This window comes from Equus quagga, chromosome 22 (genome assembly GCF_021613505.1).
Source record: "Equus quagga isolate Etosha38 chromosome 22, UCLA_HA_Equagga_1.0, whole genome shotgun sequence".
In the NCBI taxonomy this organism is placed as follows: Eukaryota; Metazoa; Chordata; class Mammalia; order Perissodactyla; family Equidae; genus Equus; species Equus quagga.
Genome location: NC_060288.1, coordinates 17,299,037 through 17,318,426, shown reverse-complemented (window position 1 = coordinate 17,318,426; position 19,390 = coordinate 17,299,037).

Below are 19,390 nucleotides of genomic sequence, written 5' to 3'. Positions count from 1 at the left end.
GCATAATTTTCTTGAAAGAATGAACAAAATATATAGATAGACTAAATATCTGAAAACATAAAACTGAAGAGGAAATTAATGCATCAGAACTCTAGATTGGGGAATTCTTCTAGAATAGGAGTTGGGAAATTTTTCTGTGCAGGGCCACCTAGTAGATTTTAGGTTTTGTGAGCTACACATGGTTTTCGTGCTGTAGACAATTGAAAAAAAACTATTTAAAAATGTAAAAACCATTCTTTGCCTCTGGCTGGACAAAAACAGATTTCTGGCCAACTTGGCCACTAGTTTGCCAACCTCTTGACTATAAGGAAGAAGAAAAGCAAATTGAACAGAAAATATAAAAGACTATTCTGAAATATGTATGGAAATGGAAATGAATAATAGGCAGGATACTGCAGAAGAATATGAGCAGAGAGAATCACCTATTGGGACCTATTATGAAGTTAAGGTAATTAAAAGGAGTATTACGGGGGGGGGGGGGGGGGGGGGGCACAGTCGTCTATGGAATAGAATAGGGAGCTTAGAAAAACAGTCATTCATTTACAGAAATTTGATCTAGACAGAGGTAGGAAAAAGAGGATCTCCTTAATAAATAAAACTGGAAAAAAACAGTTGTTCATGTGAATAAAGACAAATTGGATTCTTATCTCACAGATAGGGTTAGAAAAAACAAACCAAAATGAAGAAGAAAAAGGAAGAGGAGGAAGAGTAGGAGAGAAGCTCAATAACTTGAAAACTCTTAGAAGAAAATTTGTTATGTATCTTTCAGATCTTGTGTTAGAGAAATATTTCTTAGCTAAGATTCAAAGGCATTGTCTAAATAAGAAAAGATAGGTACATTTGATTTATTAAAATTGAAAACGTTCATTCACTAAAAGACACTTTCAAAAGTGAAAAGACAATTTCAAGTTGATAGAAGATATTTACGATACAAAAACCCAGCAAAGGATTAATATCAAGGATGTGTAAAGAACTCCACAAGCTTTAAGAAAAGCACAAATAGAAAAGCAAACTTCCCTGAAAAGAAAAACATACAGCCAGAAATCATATGTAATAAGTAAAATGCAAATCAAGACCGTGATGAAATACTATTTTATACCTCTTGCACAGTCAAAATTCAAAAGTTTCACCTTACCAAATTTGGGAGAGACTATGGATGTGCATTTACATACCCTATGACACAGTGATTTATGCAACCAAGAGAGATTTTTGCGTCTATACAACACAGAGATGTACAGGAACATTCATAGCACTGTTGTTCAGAATAGCAAAACCCTGGAAACAACTAAAAACCCATTATATGAAAGTAAATAAAAAACCAGCATTATATTTACAAACTGTAATAATTTATAGCACTCAAGTTATGGATGAATCTTAACAATATACTATTAAGTAAAAAAAAATGTTCCAGATGTTAATGCATAGACTGATACACTTTCTGTAAAATTAAAAAAAAAAACCCTACCGTTTATCAACATGCTTTTTAGGAATACATCTAGATGCGTTGACACGATGTAAAAAGGAAAGCAATGGAATGGGGAGCACGGAATTCAGGGTGATGGTACCTCTACTGGGGGAGGCAGGGAGATGGCATGGGGTTGAAATCATATAGCAAAACGTAGCTTAAAGGTCAAGGTCCTCACTTTTGTGTGGGAAGATGTGCTAAAAGGTGCTTATTTCACTATTAGAAATAATTAGTTAAATGAACTCAGGCCGTGTATGGGCCAATGATGAGTGTGTCATGTACAAACGATTTACATGAATCTATAACCCAGTTATTGTACCCGAGGTCCAATTAAAAAAAGTAAGAGTGGATATCTCTCCTCCTAACTTCTCAAATAAAAACTAATTTTCTATATTATTCAGAATGACAAGTAACTTGGGACCACTAACTAATCTTCAGTAGGGAAGAATCATCAGTTTATATTTGCTAGGACAAAAGGCCAATTCCTTCTAAATAACATTTAAAAAATGTCTTAGACTAGGGCTGGCCCCATGGTGTAGTGGTTAAGTTCTGTGCATTCTGCTTTGGCAGCCCATGTTCACAGGCCAGATCCCAAGCACAGACCTACACCTCTCGTCAGCCATGCCATGGTACCAACCACATATAAAGTGGAGGAAGATTGTCACAGACGTTAGCTCAGGGCCAATCTTGCTCAAGCAAAAAAAAGAGTAGGTAGGATTGACAACAGATGTTAACTCAGGACTAATTTTCCTCAGCAAAAAAAAAAAAGAAGTCTTAGACTTTAGCTTTGCAGATGACATAGTATTAATACATAAGCTGCTCTACTTTTGAAAGGCTGTGCTCAGTCCACTAGTACCATAAGCCAAAGGACACTAAAAGAGTTTAAGATTATGAGTGAGTCTTGGAAAGTGTTAAAACCAGGCCTATTCTAGCCTTTCCTGATATAAATTCTATTCAAATCTTTTCACCGTATAGACCAGTTTCATTTTCATTAAATACTTGTTGAGGTAGCTAACCCTTTTTTATGATCTCCCTAAATGGTCTAGATCTGATAATCCTTTGAATGTCTACATTCATAGCCTCATCACTCAGTTTTCTGTTTTGTAGATTTGAAAAAAGGCCTGGAACTATCCCTGCTGTGACAAAATTTCACCAGTGCAATATTTATTGTGCTTAGCTTTCAGCTATCAATAAACTCCTAGCCAAATATTAGTTTGCATCCAATAACAGTGTGGACTTTCTAGTCCTGAAAGTTCTTCAGTTCTAAAGTGATCATGGAAATTATTTTAGATATTTATTTAGTTGGTATTAATGACTGGCAATATTCTTGCTCAATTGGGAGTTGAAGAAAACTCAGAATTTTCTAATAACCAACTATTAATTAATGTAGACATTTGTGTCCATGTCAAAGTAAAAGTTGCAAAAATAGATTTGCATATGCGAGCAAATTAAGAGATTAAAATTACATAAGATTTCATTTTAAAATAAATTTACTTAGTTCAATAGAAAGAAAAATTTTATGAAAATATAGTATGGGTATTTGGAGATTATAGCAAAGTCATGAAGGCGAAAAGTGAACGGATGGTTGAAGAGTGGCTAACATTGCTTCCTGATGGAACAGGCATCAAATCTTCGACCATAACTGTTTTCTTTCTTTACTCTCTTCTGAGCAAGTTGTATTATAAAATCTTGGGATTCTATGAAATATCAATAGTTCTTTAATAGATGAAAAATGTTTAAGGATTACAAGGGAAGTATTAATGACTTTTAGGTTACTAAGAGAACCTGGTTCAAGTCTCATAATAATAACCTATTTACTGCATACCATCTGTCAGGCCCAATCCCAAGCACATTACATGTCTTCAATCATTTAATCCTCACAACAAGCCTATGAGACAGTAAAATTTTGTAAATTATATATCTGCTAAGTGACTTGTATCTAAAATATATAAATATCTATTACAACTCAATAATAAAAAGACAACTCTGAAAATTGGGCAAAGGATCTGAGTAGACATTTCTCCAAAGAATACAGACAAATGACCAACTGCTATTTTCATTCTATAGTTGAGGAAACTGAGGCACATGGGGGCTAAAAAGATCGCTCATGGTGGCACAGTCAGGATTTCAACCTATGCAAACTGGATCATACCCTCTACACAATGACTACGTGTTAAAGTTATCTCCCTTATGGCGTTAAAATCAATTTTCAAAACTCAGGACAATATTTGTCCAGAAGAATCTAAGTATTACTGCCTTAACAAACTGTGTTATTTTGAATAGAAGCCAACCCTATGTTGAAACCAAAAAAAAATTTTTGTACAGACATGGCAAAAAGTTGGTTTAGAGACATTTAATTCTTAAAATTCAGTCTATTTCACTAGCATGTGGTGGTACTGATGTCTGTTTCCCTGCCTGACAACTTACCTTCGCACCTGTACCAAGCTGTTAAAGCTCTGGTGTCAGAAATACAATCCAATAATGAGCAGAAAGGATGCTGCTCTCTTAATAATTCTGAGTCACCAACTCCTTGGATGAGAGAAGCCAAAGGAAAGAGAAGGTACTTTTTTCCCAGCGGGGGGAACAAGTCCAAAACCAACTTCTCAACTGTAAAGGTACAGCAAAGGGCAACGAAAGAATGGGCAAAAAGAAAGTCTTTGGGCAATGACTTCAATTAGGTTCCTTTGTTTTCTTTTGTTTACACTTCCTTTCCTTTTCTTTCTTTTCCTCTCTCCTATTTGGCTTACAGACGTTGAGAGGACTACTCTTCTGATCCATCAACACAGAAGTATTGCAACTGAGTAATTATAGAATACATGGAATAAAATTTTTCAGCAGGAGACTGATTTACTGCAAATTACTCAGCATGAATTTTAAATAACCTTACACATATTGGTAAGATTAAAACTATATACTGTTATTTTAGCTAGTCTAAAGTCAGAGAGGTCATTCATCTCTATGATTCGTAAATAAACTAGGCTCAGAGTTTTTCCCAGTGGCTTGGAATAGTGTCAATATGAACGTTAAGAAAATAATTTTCTTGGTCAAAATTATAATAAAAGAAAATATTTATTATTGGCACCAAAATTGGACTGGAGAGACTTACCTGATTGTGCAATTCATGTTATTATCCCTTTATATGCTCTTCACTAGAAAGCATCTGGCAAATGAACACCTGAGTGGCAGAAAGGCAGGAGGATGGAATAATAGCTCTTCATATTGTTTAATGGACTGCACTGAAACAACTTTTTCAGATCATGAAACCTTCTGATTATTACCAAATAATTAGTGCTGCAAAGCACCGTTAAGTTACCTTTTCATCCACCTGCATTAAGAGAATATAAACGGAAAACTCATGTAGCCTGGCTTATATTCTGGTGTCAGAGATGGTTATCAGTTTACACTTTCTCTAAAACCATGAAGATTATGGGAGGGGCGCCGTGGCAGAGTGGTTAAGTTCCCATGCTCTGCTTCGGAGGCCCAGGGTTTCGCCAGTTCGAATCCTGGGCGCGGACATGGCACCGCTCATCAGGCGACGCTGAGGCGGCGTCCCACATGCCACAACTAGAGGGACCCACAACTAACGATACACAACTATGTACTGGGGGGGCTTTGGGAGAAAAAGGAAAAATAAAAAAACCATGATGATTATGCTGTTATAGCAAAGTGATGTATACTCATTTCTGAGTACCCCAGAGTTTGCTAAGACATTACATCTTTTCAAAACCATACATATAAAGTTCCATTATTTCCTTCCCATCAAGCTCTACTTGCCTTTTTGATTATTAGTGCACTTGTGCATTTCTTTAGTAGCATTCCTAGACTACAGTTTTATGGATGAGGGAACTGTTGGTCTTGTGGAAAATGATGCCTGATGTTGCTATGTTATTTAGTAAGACTCTAGCAAATTGTACTCTAAAAGCCTCAAAGAGTTAATCAAACCATAAGTATATACTGTCAACTGGAGCAGGGCAAATTGGTCAATATGGTTTACCAGTTACCCAGATTATTGATGCTTCCAGATGAGAACCGGAGTCTATTTAACTAGAGTGTATTTCAACAGAGCAGACATGGAGTGACTAATGTCAGCTAGGTTGATGGTTCTGCGTACAGGGTTGAAGTCTTATTAAACTGACCCAAGAATGAAACAAGCATAGATTGTAGCTTCAAATATTTGATAATTCAGGAGGGACCACACGATACATATACAAATAACTTTATATTGCTGGATGTGATTTGACCCATTAATTAATTAATTCAACAAATATTTCTTGAGTTCTTATTATATGCCAAGCAATATTCTAAATCTTGGCATAACCATAGTAAATAGAAAGAGAAGAACCTAAGTTTTCATGATGCTTTCGCTCAAGTGATTTATCTGAAGCATGAAACAAGCACATCTGATAAAGTTATTCAATATTTAAATACACTGTATATTTGTTAATACATTAAATTTTTAAGCCAGTAGCATTTAATCTACCTCAGTTTATCAATAGTGTACTTCTTCAGTTGGAGATACGGAATCTTCATATTTAACCAAAACAAGTGTATAATAGAGTTCTAAACTTTTTATTGTCTGTAAAGCAAATGCGTTTATAACTCATTTTATTCATAGCAAGTTTATTACCCCTCAGAGATCACACCTTCATGAGTCATATGATGGCTCTTTTCTCTGTCCAAAACTTGGACATAAGTGGTACCTTTTAGGAATCCTTGAAGACTTCTAAGACAAATTTTTGAATGACATTGAATGTAAGAGATCTTCCCTTGCCAGATGCATCATTATTTTGCATAGCATCATGAAAGCAGAAACATCCAAGGTGGGGTATCAAAAGGCTACGCTCTGAGTGAAGGATAAAAATAAATGAAAGCACCATGTGGACAGAGAGAGCAAGGAAAGTTGCATGTCTCAATCTTAGCAGTAGGTAGTGGGAGGAAACAGAATGTATCTCCTCTGAGAATTTGAACCACGACCAGATTTATGTTCTGAATTCACACCGCCAACGTGGTCCAAAAACTCATGAAGAAATTTTACCTCAAAATGGTCTCAACAATGATCTATCCCAACAATGATCGAAGGACACTCTTGACTGCAAAATGCAAACTGATTTCAGAGGTGTCAAAATGTTAAAAGAATATACCTTATATTCATAAAACAAACAAAGTTTTGCTACATAAAACTGCATTTAGTGCTCATGATGTTGAATTATAAAAGGCTTATTTTTCAGATCGAGAAGTCAAGTTCATGTAGAACCTTCATCTGCAGCACCTTTCATGAAGAGATACTGAAAATAATCCCTAATATTTTGTAATTAAAGATCAAACATAAAGACCCTGTTATGAATTAGTTCCTTCTCTACAGTACATACCTGTTCATTTCTCTAAATGCTCAAATATGCCGAATTGGTCAGTTTCCTCTTGGGCCTGTTTTAGGTACTGGGCGTCCTCAAAGTTAGCAAGCATTTCTTCATTTTCTGTCACCATCCACTGAATGGCCCCTAGTTCAGTACAGAACACTCAACAAATATTGAAATGAATTTAATCTGTGTTTTATAATGTTTTGGTTTATAGTACACCTCTCCAGAAAAGCATTTTTAGAGTAACTTGATAAAAACCCAAATTCAAAATTTTTTGTCTGAGGGAAATTTCGAGTTTGTAAACCTTAGTATATGCCTCTTTATTTCTTGGGAACAATAGTTCACATTATAAATAGTCAAATAGTGTTACATTAGATTCACTGAAACAGACTGTAATGAAATCACTATTATTTTGAAAGGTGCATTTTTAAAGTTGTTTTTCTCTTAAAGTGATATCTTTTCTACCAGGGCCTAAGTGTAGCAGACACATTCATTTGGAACAATTTGAATACATCTAAAGAACTCTTTACATCAAGAGGAAATCACTTAAAAATTATCTTTCTCTAGTCAATTTCTTTGGGACTGAAATACTTTTTTATATTGCACAGAATCTTAATACTCAAAGTAATTATACGACTTTCTATACTTTAGAATCTTATATAAGTTAACCCAGTATTTCAATATGATAAAAACCTAAATTTATACTGAAAGAGGTGTGTCCAATATAGGGAAGTGCTTAGATAATATAAAATGTGGTTCTTAGCTTATTTTTTCAGTAGAATTCAATAGTGCATACATAATTAAGCTATTAAGAATCTTGAAACAGTTTTATTCTTCACATTTGAGTTAAGAGACTTTTAATCTTTTCTCAACTCACGTACTAGCTACCTACCTTCAACCAGGTATTTCTCAAATATTCTTTTGCATTTGTCTGAATAGTGGAGGGGGCAAATGTTATATGGGGTTTCTTTAATTCATGTTTCTTTTGTTGCTATTTTGTTTTAAAATGAGTCATTCTTTTTTTTTCATTGTTTCTGCTTTTTGATTTTCCTCTGGGGGAGTGTACTTCTCCATGTAGGATGGAAGGTAGCTATTCTCAATTGTTCCACTTTTAATTTGTCACTGAGAGCGCCATTGATCATTGAACATTGTTTCTCTCATCCTCTTGTGGAAAAAACTTCTTTCCTTTACTTAAAGGAATTAGTTTCTGATATTTAAATTCGTGACTTCTCCCTCCTTTTGATTGTCACTTCGTTGACATTTGAGATGTGCTTTTCCCATTACACGCAGGAAAGTATGGACTAGATTTTGTGTACAGTTTTGGCTACACAGTCTAAGAGCTTGGGATATTTGGAAAGGATTTAGAAAACAGCCACAAATTTGATGAAAAAGTAATAAAATAAAAACTATGGAGAATGATTAAAAGGCAACATTGATGGGTTTTTTAAGGGTAGTCAACAAGACAGTGTGCGTTAGAGTGACATTCTATTTGGGATTCATTCTTACCTCATTCACAGGTATTAAACAGAAAAGCTCTTTTGTCAAAAAGCGAGTCTGAGCTTTTCTCTATTGATCTCTTTCCCTCACAATAACCTTTCTGTGTCTCGGGCTCACTCAGTCAACAACTTGGTTTGAAAGCATGATGTGAAGGAATTCGACTGAACCCATTCTAACCAGAATCACTTAGTAAACTATAAATAAAGCCTATAGCATAACTCTGCTTTAGGCTGGGACACTTTCCTAATTCCTAAGCCTTGTGGTTGTAGTTGTTTGCACTAATTTATCTTGCTTTCACCTCCCAGTTTCAATGGAAGCTACTAATATTAGTTTTTAAAGAGTAAAGCTTTCTCTTGTTTGGACCTTAGGAAGACACCTATTTGGCTTCTCTTGGAAACTGCTGCCAGTATGGTAAATTTCTCTACCAAAATCAGCAGGTGGCCCATGGTTTTGACTTTGTCTCCCGCTGGAGTCTTCAGCCCTCTACAGTTCTTGCATGTGTAAGTGATCATCTTGAATGATCTTTCTTCTCTCTCTGTTTTCTGTCTCTGCTATTTTTCAGTACAGTGTATTTTATTTCCTGTTAATCTGTTTTTTTCTTAGGACTTATTGTCCACAATATCTTTCTACAATATTCTTATTTAAAGTCCAACATTATACTTCACTCTATTTCCCATGAAAGAAGCTTGAAACTTCATCTTATAAAATAAAATATACTTCAGTTTAGATCTGCTGCTGGCAAGATGGTGGTGTCAACGCAAGAACGTGCCACAAAATAATTTATAAATAAGTAAAATATAGATTAGTAATTAAAAAGAAAATGACTGTTATGTGCCTATCAGAAATCTGAAGTATTTCTGATAAACGTGTTATTGATGAGACCTTGTGGAAAAACAAAGTTGACGACTGTTGTATAATTATCTTCCTGAGAGAAACGGAATGTTCCCTCTCTACCCCTGGCCTTGGAAAAAAGAAGACAGATGACCTGGTAAGATCCCACAGACCATTTTGTCTGAGAAGTAAAAATTGTTTTTCCCTAAGAGATGGAAGCCCACAGGAAGCTGAGGGGTGTGTCAAGGATCTCCATCTCATTACTCCCTGCCTCTGTGGTTCAGGACACTGGGGCAGGTGCATTAACAGTGAACTAACTCAAAAACAAGACCAGACACAGCCATGGACCTTTCTCTAAGGGTACTATCTATATCTGTGCAGAGATGTAACTCATGATCACGGCTCTGCCAATGATTAGAGGTTCATTTTCCTTTTCATTATTTCAAATTAATAAGGATTATATACTGCCAGACTTTCATTTTTTCCTTAAATTCAGATCTGATGTTTCCTTTAGGAAGTACTTGGGTATTGAGTAATACTCGTCTTGGTGATAAGTAACAAAATTCTTGCCAGAGTATAAGACTACCCTGGGTCATCATGGAGACTTCTAGAAAAGCATGAGGAAACAAACAAAAAAAATGACGGTGGGTATGAAAAGGTCCTCCATATTAGTAGACGGGGTCCTTTCTGGAGATTCAGGAGATTTATCCCTTCTGAATATATAATTTAAGAAATATTCACAAGACATTTTAGTGCTACTTTCAAATCATTTAAAAATTATTTTCCATGAAACTCCTCAATAAAAAGGGAGTAATCTGAGTTGAGCAAAGACTGTGGAGAGATTAAAAAAACCCACAAAAGCCCAGGTGCTGAATTAAAAATAATGAAGGAGGTAAACGAATAGATGATTTGACCCAAAAGAAAATTAACTAATGAAAGGTAAAAACAAGCTACACAGATTCTCCCAGAACACAGAGGAAAAAATGAGAATAAAGACTGGAAGATAATAATAAAAGAGGGATCTGACCCTGTAGATCATAAGCTTCTCAAGAGACAATGAAGCAATTGGGACCACGAATGCATGCTCCATGAAAAAACCTGATAAGCTGAACTTCATTAAAATTAAAAATTTCTACTCTGTGAATCACTCTGTCAAAAGAATGAGAAGATAAGCCACAGACTAGGAGAAAATATTTTCAAAGAAACATCTGATAAAGGAGTGTTATCCAAAATATACAAAGAACTCTTGAAACTCAACAATAAGAAAATGAGCAACCTGATTAAAAAATAAACAAAAGACTTGAACAGACACTTCACCCAAGAAAATATACAGATGGGAGGTAAGTTAATGAAATGATGTTCAACATCACCTGTCATTAGGGAGTTGCAAATTGAAACAGCAATGAGATACTGCTACACACTTATTTGAATCGCTAAAATAAAAAACACTGTCAACACCAAATGTTGGCAAGAATGTGGAACAGCAACAATCATTGTTGGTGGGAATACAAAATGGTACAGTCACTTTGGAAGGGTTTGACAGTTTCTTACAAAACTAAGCATATGCTTAGCATTTGATAGTTCCTTGGTAAAGAACAAAAGACTTGAAAACTTATGTCCACATAAAAAGATGCATAAGGCTGTTTGTAGCAGCTTTACTCATAATTGCCAAAACTTAGAAGCAACCAAGATGTCCTTCAGTAGGTGACTGGATAAATAAACTGTGATACATCCAGACAATGGAATATTAGTCAGGACTGAAAAGAAATGAGCTATCAAGCCATGAAAAGTCATGGAGAAAACATAAATGCGTGTTACTAAGTAAAAGAAGCAAGTTGAAAAGGCTACACTGTGTATGCGTCCAATTATTAGACATTCTAAAAAAGGCAATTACGGAGACAGAAAAAAGATCAGTAGTTTCCAGGGGCTGTGGGGAGAGAGGGATGAATAGGCAGGGAGCAAAGAGCAAAGGATTTTTAGGACCGTGAACCTACTCTGTGTGGCACTAAAATGGTGGATACATGTCATTGTAGATTTGCCCAAACTCAGAATGCATACCAACCCTGATGTAAACTATGGGCTTTGGGTGAAAATGATGTGTCAATGTAGGTTGGTCACTTGTAACAAATGTACCGCTCTGGTGGGGGATGTTGCTAGTAGAGAACTTGTGTGTGTGTGAGACAGAGGTGTATGGGAATTCTCTGTACATTCAGCTCAGTTTTGCTGTGAACCTAAAACTGCTTTTTAAAAAAAGTTTGTTAATTAAGAAAAATAGAAGAAACCATTCCTAATGTAAAAGTTTCGGTGGAGTTTACTGCTACGATGAGGATGATAGCAGTGTGACTAGACTACCTATATTGTATTCCTACCCTGTTTGTCAGTATCAGCAGCAGATTCATAAAGAACAGCAAAAGTTCCAGTTTTCTCACCGTGAGCACATAATAACCAGAACTGACCACTTGGACTAGGTACGCATCTTGCACAGAAGTAGAATTATCAGAGGGGAGAACGTCCTGGGGGAGGTGAGGGTGATGATTTCTGGATGGCTGGAATGGGCAAGAGAGGATCATTTAGTTTGAATATTTAAAGGAATATATTTGCATATTTTAATTGTGAGCTGTGACGCAGGATAAATTGGTGATATTTGTGGGAAGATATTGGTGATCAGGCAGCCTGGCATAACCTCTGTCCTTTTACAGGCACAGTTAAATTGTGAAGAAATTTCTAGTCACAAAAACAAGGCCATGAGAGATTTATCTGAGTAAAAGGTAGAGAATAATACAATCTTTGGCTCTGGTCCACAAGTCCTCAGCATGCAGGGCCTTGAGTGTCACGCACTGATGGCTCAGCCTCAGAAAGACTTTGAACTTACACACAAACACCTGTTCCCCAAGGTCCTCCCACTGTGCCCAAGGGATGGGTTTTCCAGGCAACATGCAAACTCTACGTGAAAAATCATCTCTCTTGCTTTCTGCGTTTTCTATCCCCCAAATAAAGAAATCTCCCCTTCTCTCAGTCCAGAAGTCTTCCCTTAATTTTTGTCATAGGATCATGGTGCTTCGTTTGAGAAGAAGTTTCACCTTGCTGCATGTCGACTTGTCTTTGCCAATCCTAAACAGCGGCTGCTAAAGCATTCTTAAGGAAAAAAACATCACACGGCTATGAAGGTTGGTACCAGGACAAATTCATAGTTTTCAACCTCAACTGGACCCTGAATACTGCTTAGTAATTTTTTCAGTGATTTTCTTTTAACATTCTTCACTGCAAATTAAAAATTTTACTACTCCATTTAATCTCCATTCCCTCACTAGCAGAAGATGCTCTTTCATTTTAATCATGCTATTCCTTTGCCTACCTTGGCAAAACTTACTTACCCCTAAAGAGATGTCCGTTTTTAACTCTTTCTCCAAGGAAAACTTTGACCTCCACAAGTGGAATTGAACACTTCTGTCCCAAAGAAAATAGCACGTTTTTAATACCTTTGTCATAGTATGGTCATTGATATAATTATTTTGTACATGTCTACTCACCCCCTAAAGCTAGTAAGGGAGCAGGGTGTTGGCTATTTTTTCAGCTTTGCATCCCTAGGGCTGAACATCATAGTGCTGGCGACCTAGAGAGCTGCAGTGGGCAGACGGCACTTTTGTTTACCCAGACACTTTCATTTGGGGAACCACATTTATTCCATTTCCTGTTGTTTTTATGGATTATTAGAGTATCGCATTTTCTCTTCCCTCCTCTTAGACACAGTCCGGGTTTGGTTTCTCATGTCTTATTTTGAGATTGATAAATAACTCCTTGGAGAGGAGAAAAACCCTCCCATTTGCTAGAGTTGCTAAGGTGGGATGATGTGATCCTGGGGCTGCCATGTCCATCTTCTCTGATTGTATAAACTATAAAGACAGAAAGAGAAAAATGGAGATATTTCCAGAAACATCTGGGGGCCGATAAAATGCTCCAGACAATAAGGGTACTTTCACTCCCTCCCAACAGGGATCAAAATTGAGCCTTCTGAATGGGGATTTCTATTCCTTCCTCTATTATGAGGGCTCAGGAGGGCAAGCAGGGCCATGGAGCTCAGAAAATTCCCCACTTACCTCAGGCATACTTCATAATAAGGAGGATGAGGGGAACCTCTGACTGGTTTTTCCCCTTGGAGTGAGCCCATCCTGTTCCGTTAGGAGGGTCAGGAGTGAACCCTTGGAGGGACTTGCACTTCCAGTCCTCTCCTGCTGGGTACAACTAGAAAAACTGAGTAAGACTGAACAAACATTGTACACTAACAAGGAATTGAAAAATTATTGGGCCAAGATCCAGAAGAGAGAAACAGAGAGAAGCAAATTTAGAATTTCAAGATATTGTTCTCCTGGGTGCATTTGCTGATTCTCAAAGAGGCTGAATTTATACAGACTTGTGAGAGCTGCCAGGGAGGTGCAAACCAGGTGTGCAGCACCCTAGAAGGAAGGCTGAACTTGGAGTAGAAAGGAGGACATATAAGTCAATTCATCTTAAATATACCAAGCACATCTTTAAAATCAAATCCTGCGAGGACATTTCAAGAAAGGATAATTGCAGACCAATCTCTCTCATTACTATAGATGCAAAAATATTAGCAAATGAAATCCATCTATATATCCATATCCAGCTAGATACATACATATACACAAATAGATATGCATACATATACACATATGTGCGTGTGTATTACAGGTGACAGCATGTGCACACATGCATGTGTACTTGTGTGCGTATAAATTGACAGGTTGATTCTAAAATGTGATGGAAATGCAAAAGGTCAACATTAGAAAAGACTAGCTTAAAGAACAAGGACCTAATAATCTCTCTAGTGGATAAGAAGACCTGTTACAAAGTAATAGAAATTGAGATAGTGTGGTATTGAATCAAGGGGGAAAAATAGGACATAATTGATTAGAATAGGAAAGAATAGAATAAAAGACTTGTTGAGGATATTGTCTATTTACTACTCAGTATCATAAACTTACACAAGAATAATAATAGTAACATGAGACTAATGTAGTTAGCACATAAAAGAATATAGTACTTACAAATATTTAATTGACTATAGTTTAAATTCATTTAGCAAATTTTAGAGGAGAGGTATTTTGGCGGAGGAAGAGTAAAGGAAAGAGGAATACTAGAAAGATGGACAAAGAAAAGAATCAGAAAGAGTTAAAAGTATGTCATTTGGAACACAGGACAAGAGATAAGTAATAAGTATAGTTAGTGGATTAGGATGCTCCTAGGAAAGAGGAAAAAAGGAAAAGAAGAAAAAATTGAGTTCAAGACGCATTCAACAAATAATTATTCCACGTTTCATTATATGAAAAAATAAAATCAAACTAGTGTAAACTCAGTTGGAATTTTGGGATGATATAACTCTAAGCATGTGCCATCCTATCATTATGCCGTATATGCCCAGGATTCAGGGTCTCAGATGGTGTGCAGATCTCATTCTCTTTCTCTGTCTTTCAGCTCTGTTTCACTCAGGCATTCATACAATGAAGAGGTACCCATGGTGTTCTGTACCTGCTATGTTCTTTGCTCACTGTCTCATGAGTGCACACAACTAACAAAAATCCCCTTCTGTGTGGAGCTTTCATTCTAGTTGGGAGATAGAGGCAATATGAAATATAATAAATAAAATAAACTTTATAGTTTATTAGATGGAAATAAGTGGTACAAAAAGTAGAATGGGGTAAGGGGGCCTGGGAGTGCAGGTTGCTATTTTGAATAAGGTGGTTTGGGATGCTTCTTTGAGCAGGTGATACTTGAGCAAAGACTGGAAGAAGGTGAAGGAGTTGGCAATTAGGACATCTGAAAAAATGTTGCAGCCAGAGAGAATAACTAGCATCATGGCCCGAAGATGGCCAGTGCCTCATGTCTTCTTTGTAGAATAAAGAGAGAGCAGCAGAAATTCAGTCAGAAAGGTAATGAAGAGTCAGATGTGATAGGTCCTTGTGGGCCATTGGGAGGACCTTGGGTTTTACTTTGAATGGGATGGGGAGATATGAGAGGGGCAGAGGAGTGACAAGATCTAACTTTTGTTTTAAAAGAATTACCCTGGCTGCTGTTGAAAATAGACTGTGGAGGAGTCAATGTTGGAAGCAATGACATCACTTTGAAGGTTATTGGGAGTAACCCAGCTAAGTGATGGTGTTTCCAACCATGAGGGGAGCAATGGGGATGTGGACAAGAGGAATTTGCTTCACATATGTTTAGAAGGCCATCAGGATTTTATGACTGATTGGATAGTAAATCTAGGAAGAATTGAGGCTGACTCTAAGAATTTTAGCTTGAGCAACTGGAAAGATTGAGTTGCCATCAAGTAAGACAGAGAAGACTATAAATGGAACACTTTGGGGAAGGGTACCAGAACTAGTAGTTCAGTTTTGAACATGTTTTGGTGGACATGGCTAGGCCACATTCCAGCAAAGATGTTGAGTAGGCAGTCAGATATACAAGTCTAGAGTTCAGAAGAGAAGTCTTGACAAGAGATAAAAAAAATTAGAACCCTTTGCATATAAAAGACATTAAATCAAAGAGACTAGATGAAATCACCAAGAAATTGGACATTGTTAAAGAAGAGTAGAAGGTCAAAAAGAGAGCCCTAGGTCACTCCAAAGTTAGGACATTAGGGAGAAGAGTGAGCATCTGCATAAGAGACTGAAAATAGAGACCTGGAAGGTCAGACAAAGGAGTGTGGTGTAAGACCAAGTGAAGAAAGTGTATCGATGAAGAGGGAGTGGACGCCATTGCTAAAATCTGCTGACAAAAGAGGTCATTGGTCACCTTGACAGAGGCACTCTTTGAAAGTGGGAAGAGAAACCTGATTGAACATGGTTTGAGAGAGAAAGGGAAGAAATGAAGTAAAGAAAGAAGTTATAACCTTTTGAAGAATTTTATAGGAAAGGGGAACAGACAAATGAGTTGGTAGCTGGTGGGGAAAATGAGGTCAGAGGAGGTTTTGTTTGATACGGAAGCAGATTCCACATGACTTTTACTTAATGTGACCTTTACAAAAGCCAACGATTTATCACTATAATGTAACTTTCTGAAGGTGAATTTTCAAAGGCCAGCACAATACTCTGTTAAGCGTGTATAAACTTGGTTAAAATGTTATCTTTTGCAACATTACCTTAAAAAAGGTTACTTATTGATGACACGCTATCCACAGATATATGTTATTATTTGATGAAATAAAATTAATACTCAAAGTGCATATTTTGGATGAATCCTTTGAAATATGTTGACCATTACCTGATGATTTTAATTGAATATGCAGAATACTTTGAAAAATCCAAGAATATGGATTTATAAAAGACAATATAAATACTTTACAAAATATAAATGTTCTCAAAGTATTTATGATTCATTGTACTAAATGATCTCTTATTCCATTGTACTTGATACAAAATGGGCCGAGAAACATATAGTATTAAACACAAATCTTCATTTTATAGACAAGGAAATCGATGTTGACCATATACAGAAGCCAGCTGTATAAGATGGTACAGTTGCTTCAGTCTTCTTTCTAAGACTCTAAGTTGAATTGTAAATGTAAGGGATGGACGATCTTGGCATTTATGTTTACACGAGTTCATTAATTCATTGCTTTGCATTCTTTCATGCACATATACCCCAAGACTGGAAACTTTTTGAGAGAAAGAATTGTACTGCTATTTCTTTTTCATATGTTCACCACACCAAATTTGGTAGCATATGTGTTCAATGAATATTTGCTAAATTTATGAATAAACATTCTAAAATATTATGAATGCCATCTTCTCATAAAAGCAAGGATGAAAAATCAGACGACATCTGACTTCAGTTATAAAATATACAGAACTCGAACTGTCTTTCTAGGCAGTTAGTGTATCAAAATTTAGACAACCACTCAGACAATGCAACAGCTCAATCTTCCCTATCAGCTGCTTTTCTCTGTATTATAATGAAAACACTGCGACACTTGACAATTTTTGAAAGTATTTTTAATCTTTTATGTCATATCTTTTATCAAGGGACAGAAAGCTCCTCCTTTCTCACAGCTCCTTCAGTCTCTTTGTTCACTGGGATGAGACACAAAGGACTTCTTTACACAGAGAAGTCAAAAGAGTTATTTGGAAAAGAGGAAATGTAGAATCATTTTGTCTTATATTGTCTAGATGAAATTTAGCTGCATGACACTTTTAATGTTTGGTTCTTAATTTTAACTTTTGGGTACTGACAAAAATAGCATTGAGCTTTTAGTGTTAACCTTATTGACTTAACTCTCATTATTCCCTTTCCTTTCCCACTATTTCACGTTATTTCTCATCACCTTTTGGTGCCAATTTGATTAATTTTTATTTTCTGACATAAAATCTTCTGATTCCTAATTTTTCCCTTCTCCATCTATTCATAGTGGTTCTGGACAGCCCTGTGGGATTAATGACAGCTTTGTAAAACAAACATTTCACTCACAGCAGAAGTTGGAGAAATAGTGCTTGAAGTAAATACTTGTAAAAACTTAAAACTTTCAGGACTCTGGTGCATGAAAATGATTTTGTTTGGAAAACTGTATAATCTAAGTTGAAAAATGTCTATTCAAAAGTACTTTTTGCTGGGGCTGGCCCATGGCCTAGTGGTTAAATTGGTGCGATCCACTTCAGCGGCCTGGGTTTGGTTCCCACGTGTGGACCTAAATCACTCGTTGGCAGTCATGCTGTGGTGGCACAGATTTTAGCTTAGGACGAATCTTCCTTAAGCAAAAAGAGAAAGATTGGCAACAGATGTTAGCTCAGGGTGAATCTTCCTTAGCAAAAAATAAAAAAATAAATAAATAAAAATAAGTACTTTTTGTTGACATTCCTCAGCCTGTCCAGATATGAATATTACCTATCTTTATGACAGGAGAGACAAGCTGTGTGCATGTTGCTAATAGGCCACCACAGGAGCTGACCAAAAACAGGAGCCGCAAGCCCATTTAATGAATTTAGTATCAAGCACTTAATGACTGTTGTTGACTCACTGACTTACTGTGCTGATTTGTTACTGATTCTATTTCTTTTTCATGAAATAGTACCCTGCTTTCTCCCTTTTTTATTGAGTCTGAACTTCTCATAACTGTCTATCTAACGGAACGGATACCTGGAAAGCTTTTGTTTTCAAGTGTGATAAAATGTCACAATTTCCCCGGCTTATAGCGTTTTAATAATTGGTTCTGTAACATTGCTAAGAACTTCCCCACAGCTCATTAATATTGGCAGGTTTGTACACCTTCTTCCCTTTCCTCGACTTAATTAAGATAGTTTCATACTGAGAGTGGAAGAGAAAGACCACAGTCTTGTTTAACAGCCCAACAACTTAACCACAAGCAACACTAATCAGGAACATAAACTGCCAAATATTCCAGCTGGCTACCTTACAGACTATCTCACCAACTGGGCATGCCGTCTCTCTGAAGACCTAGAGCGTAGCCATCAGATGATGGCTGCTTAGCATTTTCACATGCGAATGTGTAACGAAGTTTCCTCTCTAGTGTCAATTTACTCTAACTCATTCTTTGCGTTATTCCCTGGCGTAAGCATGTTAAATCCTAATTAAATAAAAATCCTGCAGTGCCTTACCATGACATGACTTCTTGGCTAGGCACACACGATTTTGCAGGTAAGGACTCAAGTCTACATGCTAGCCTCATCTGACACTTGACCTCATTTAGTCCATGTCGCATCAGACTGAGCTACTTAGCCTGACTTTGCATAGTCTGTTCTGTTTGCCAAGATGTTCTTGCTCTCTTTTCTAATTGGTGAAATTTTGCTTATTTTCAGCTCAAATGTTGACACCACTGTGAAACCTGTCCTTTCTCTCCATGCGGAATTAGTCACTCCCTCTTTTCTGCCACCGTATATATGCCCCTTATAGCATCATGTTGCCATATTCAGTTACTTGCCTGTTTCTCTCTCCTCAAGGATGGAAATTAGAGCTTATACATTGTTGGTCCAGCCCCAAGCACATTCCCTGCATATTATGAAGGCTCCTCAATGTTTAATTAATGGATGGGTCTTGTCAATATTTTTGTTTTGGTATTGTTTCATAAAATACTACTCCCTTATATTGGGGACACTTTTCTTAAAATATTTTATTGAATAAAATAGCATATAATTTGGGAAGCCCTTTCTATTTTAAGAACTTGAAGCTGACATGTGAATGTACAATTAAAAAAAGAGAAAGGATGATGAAC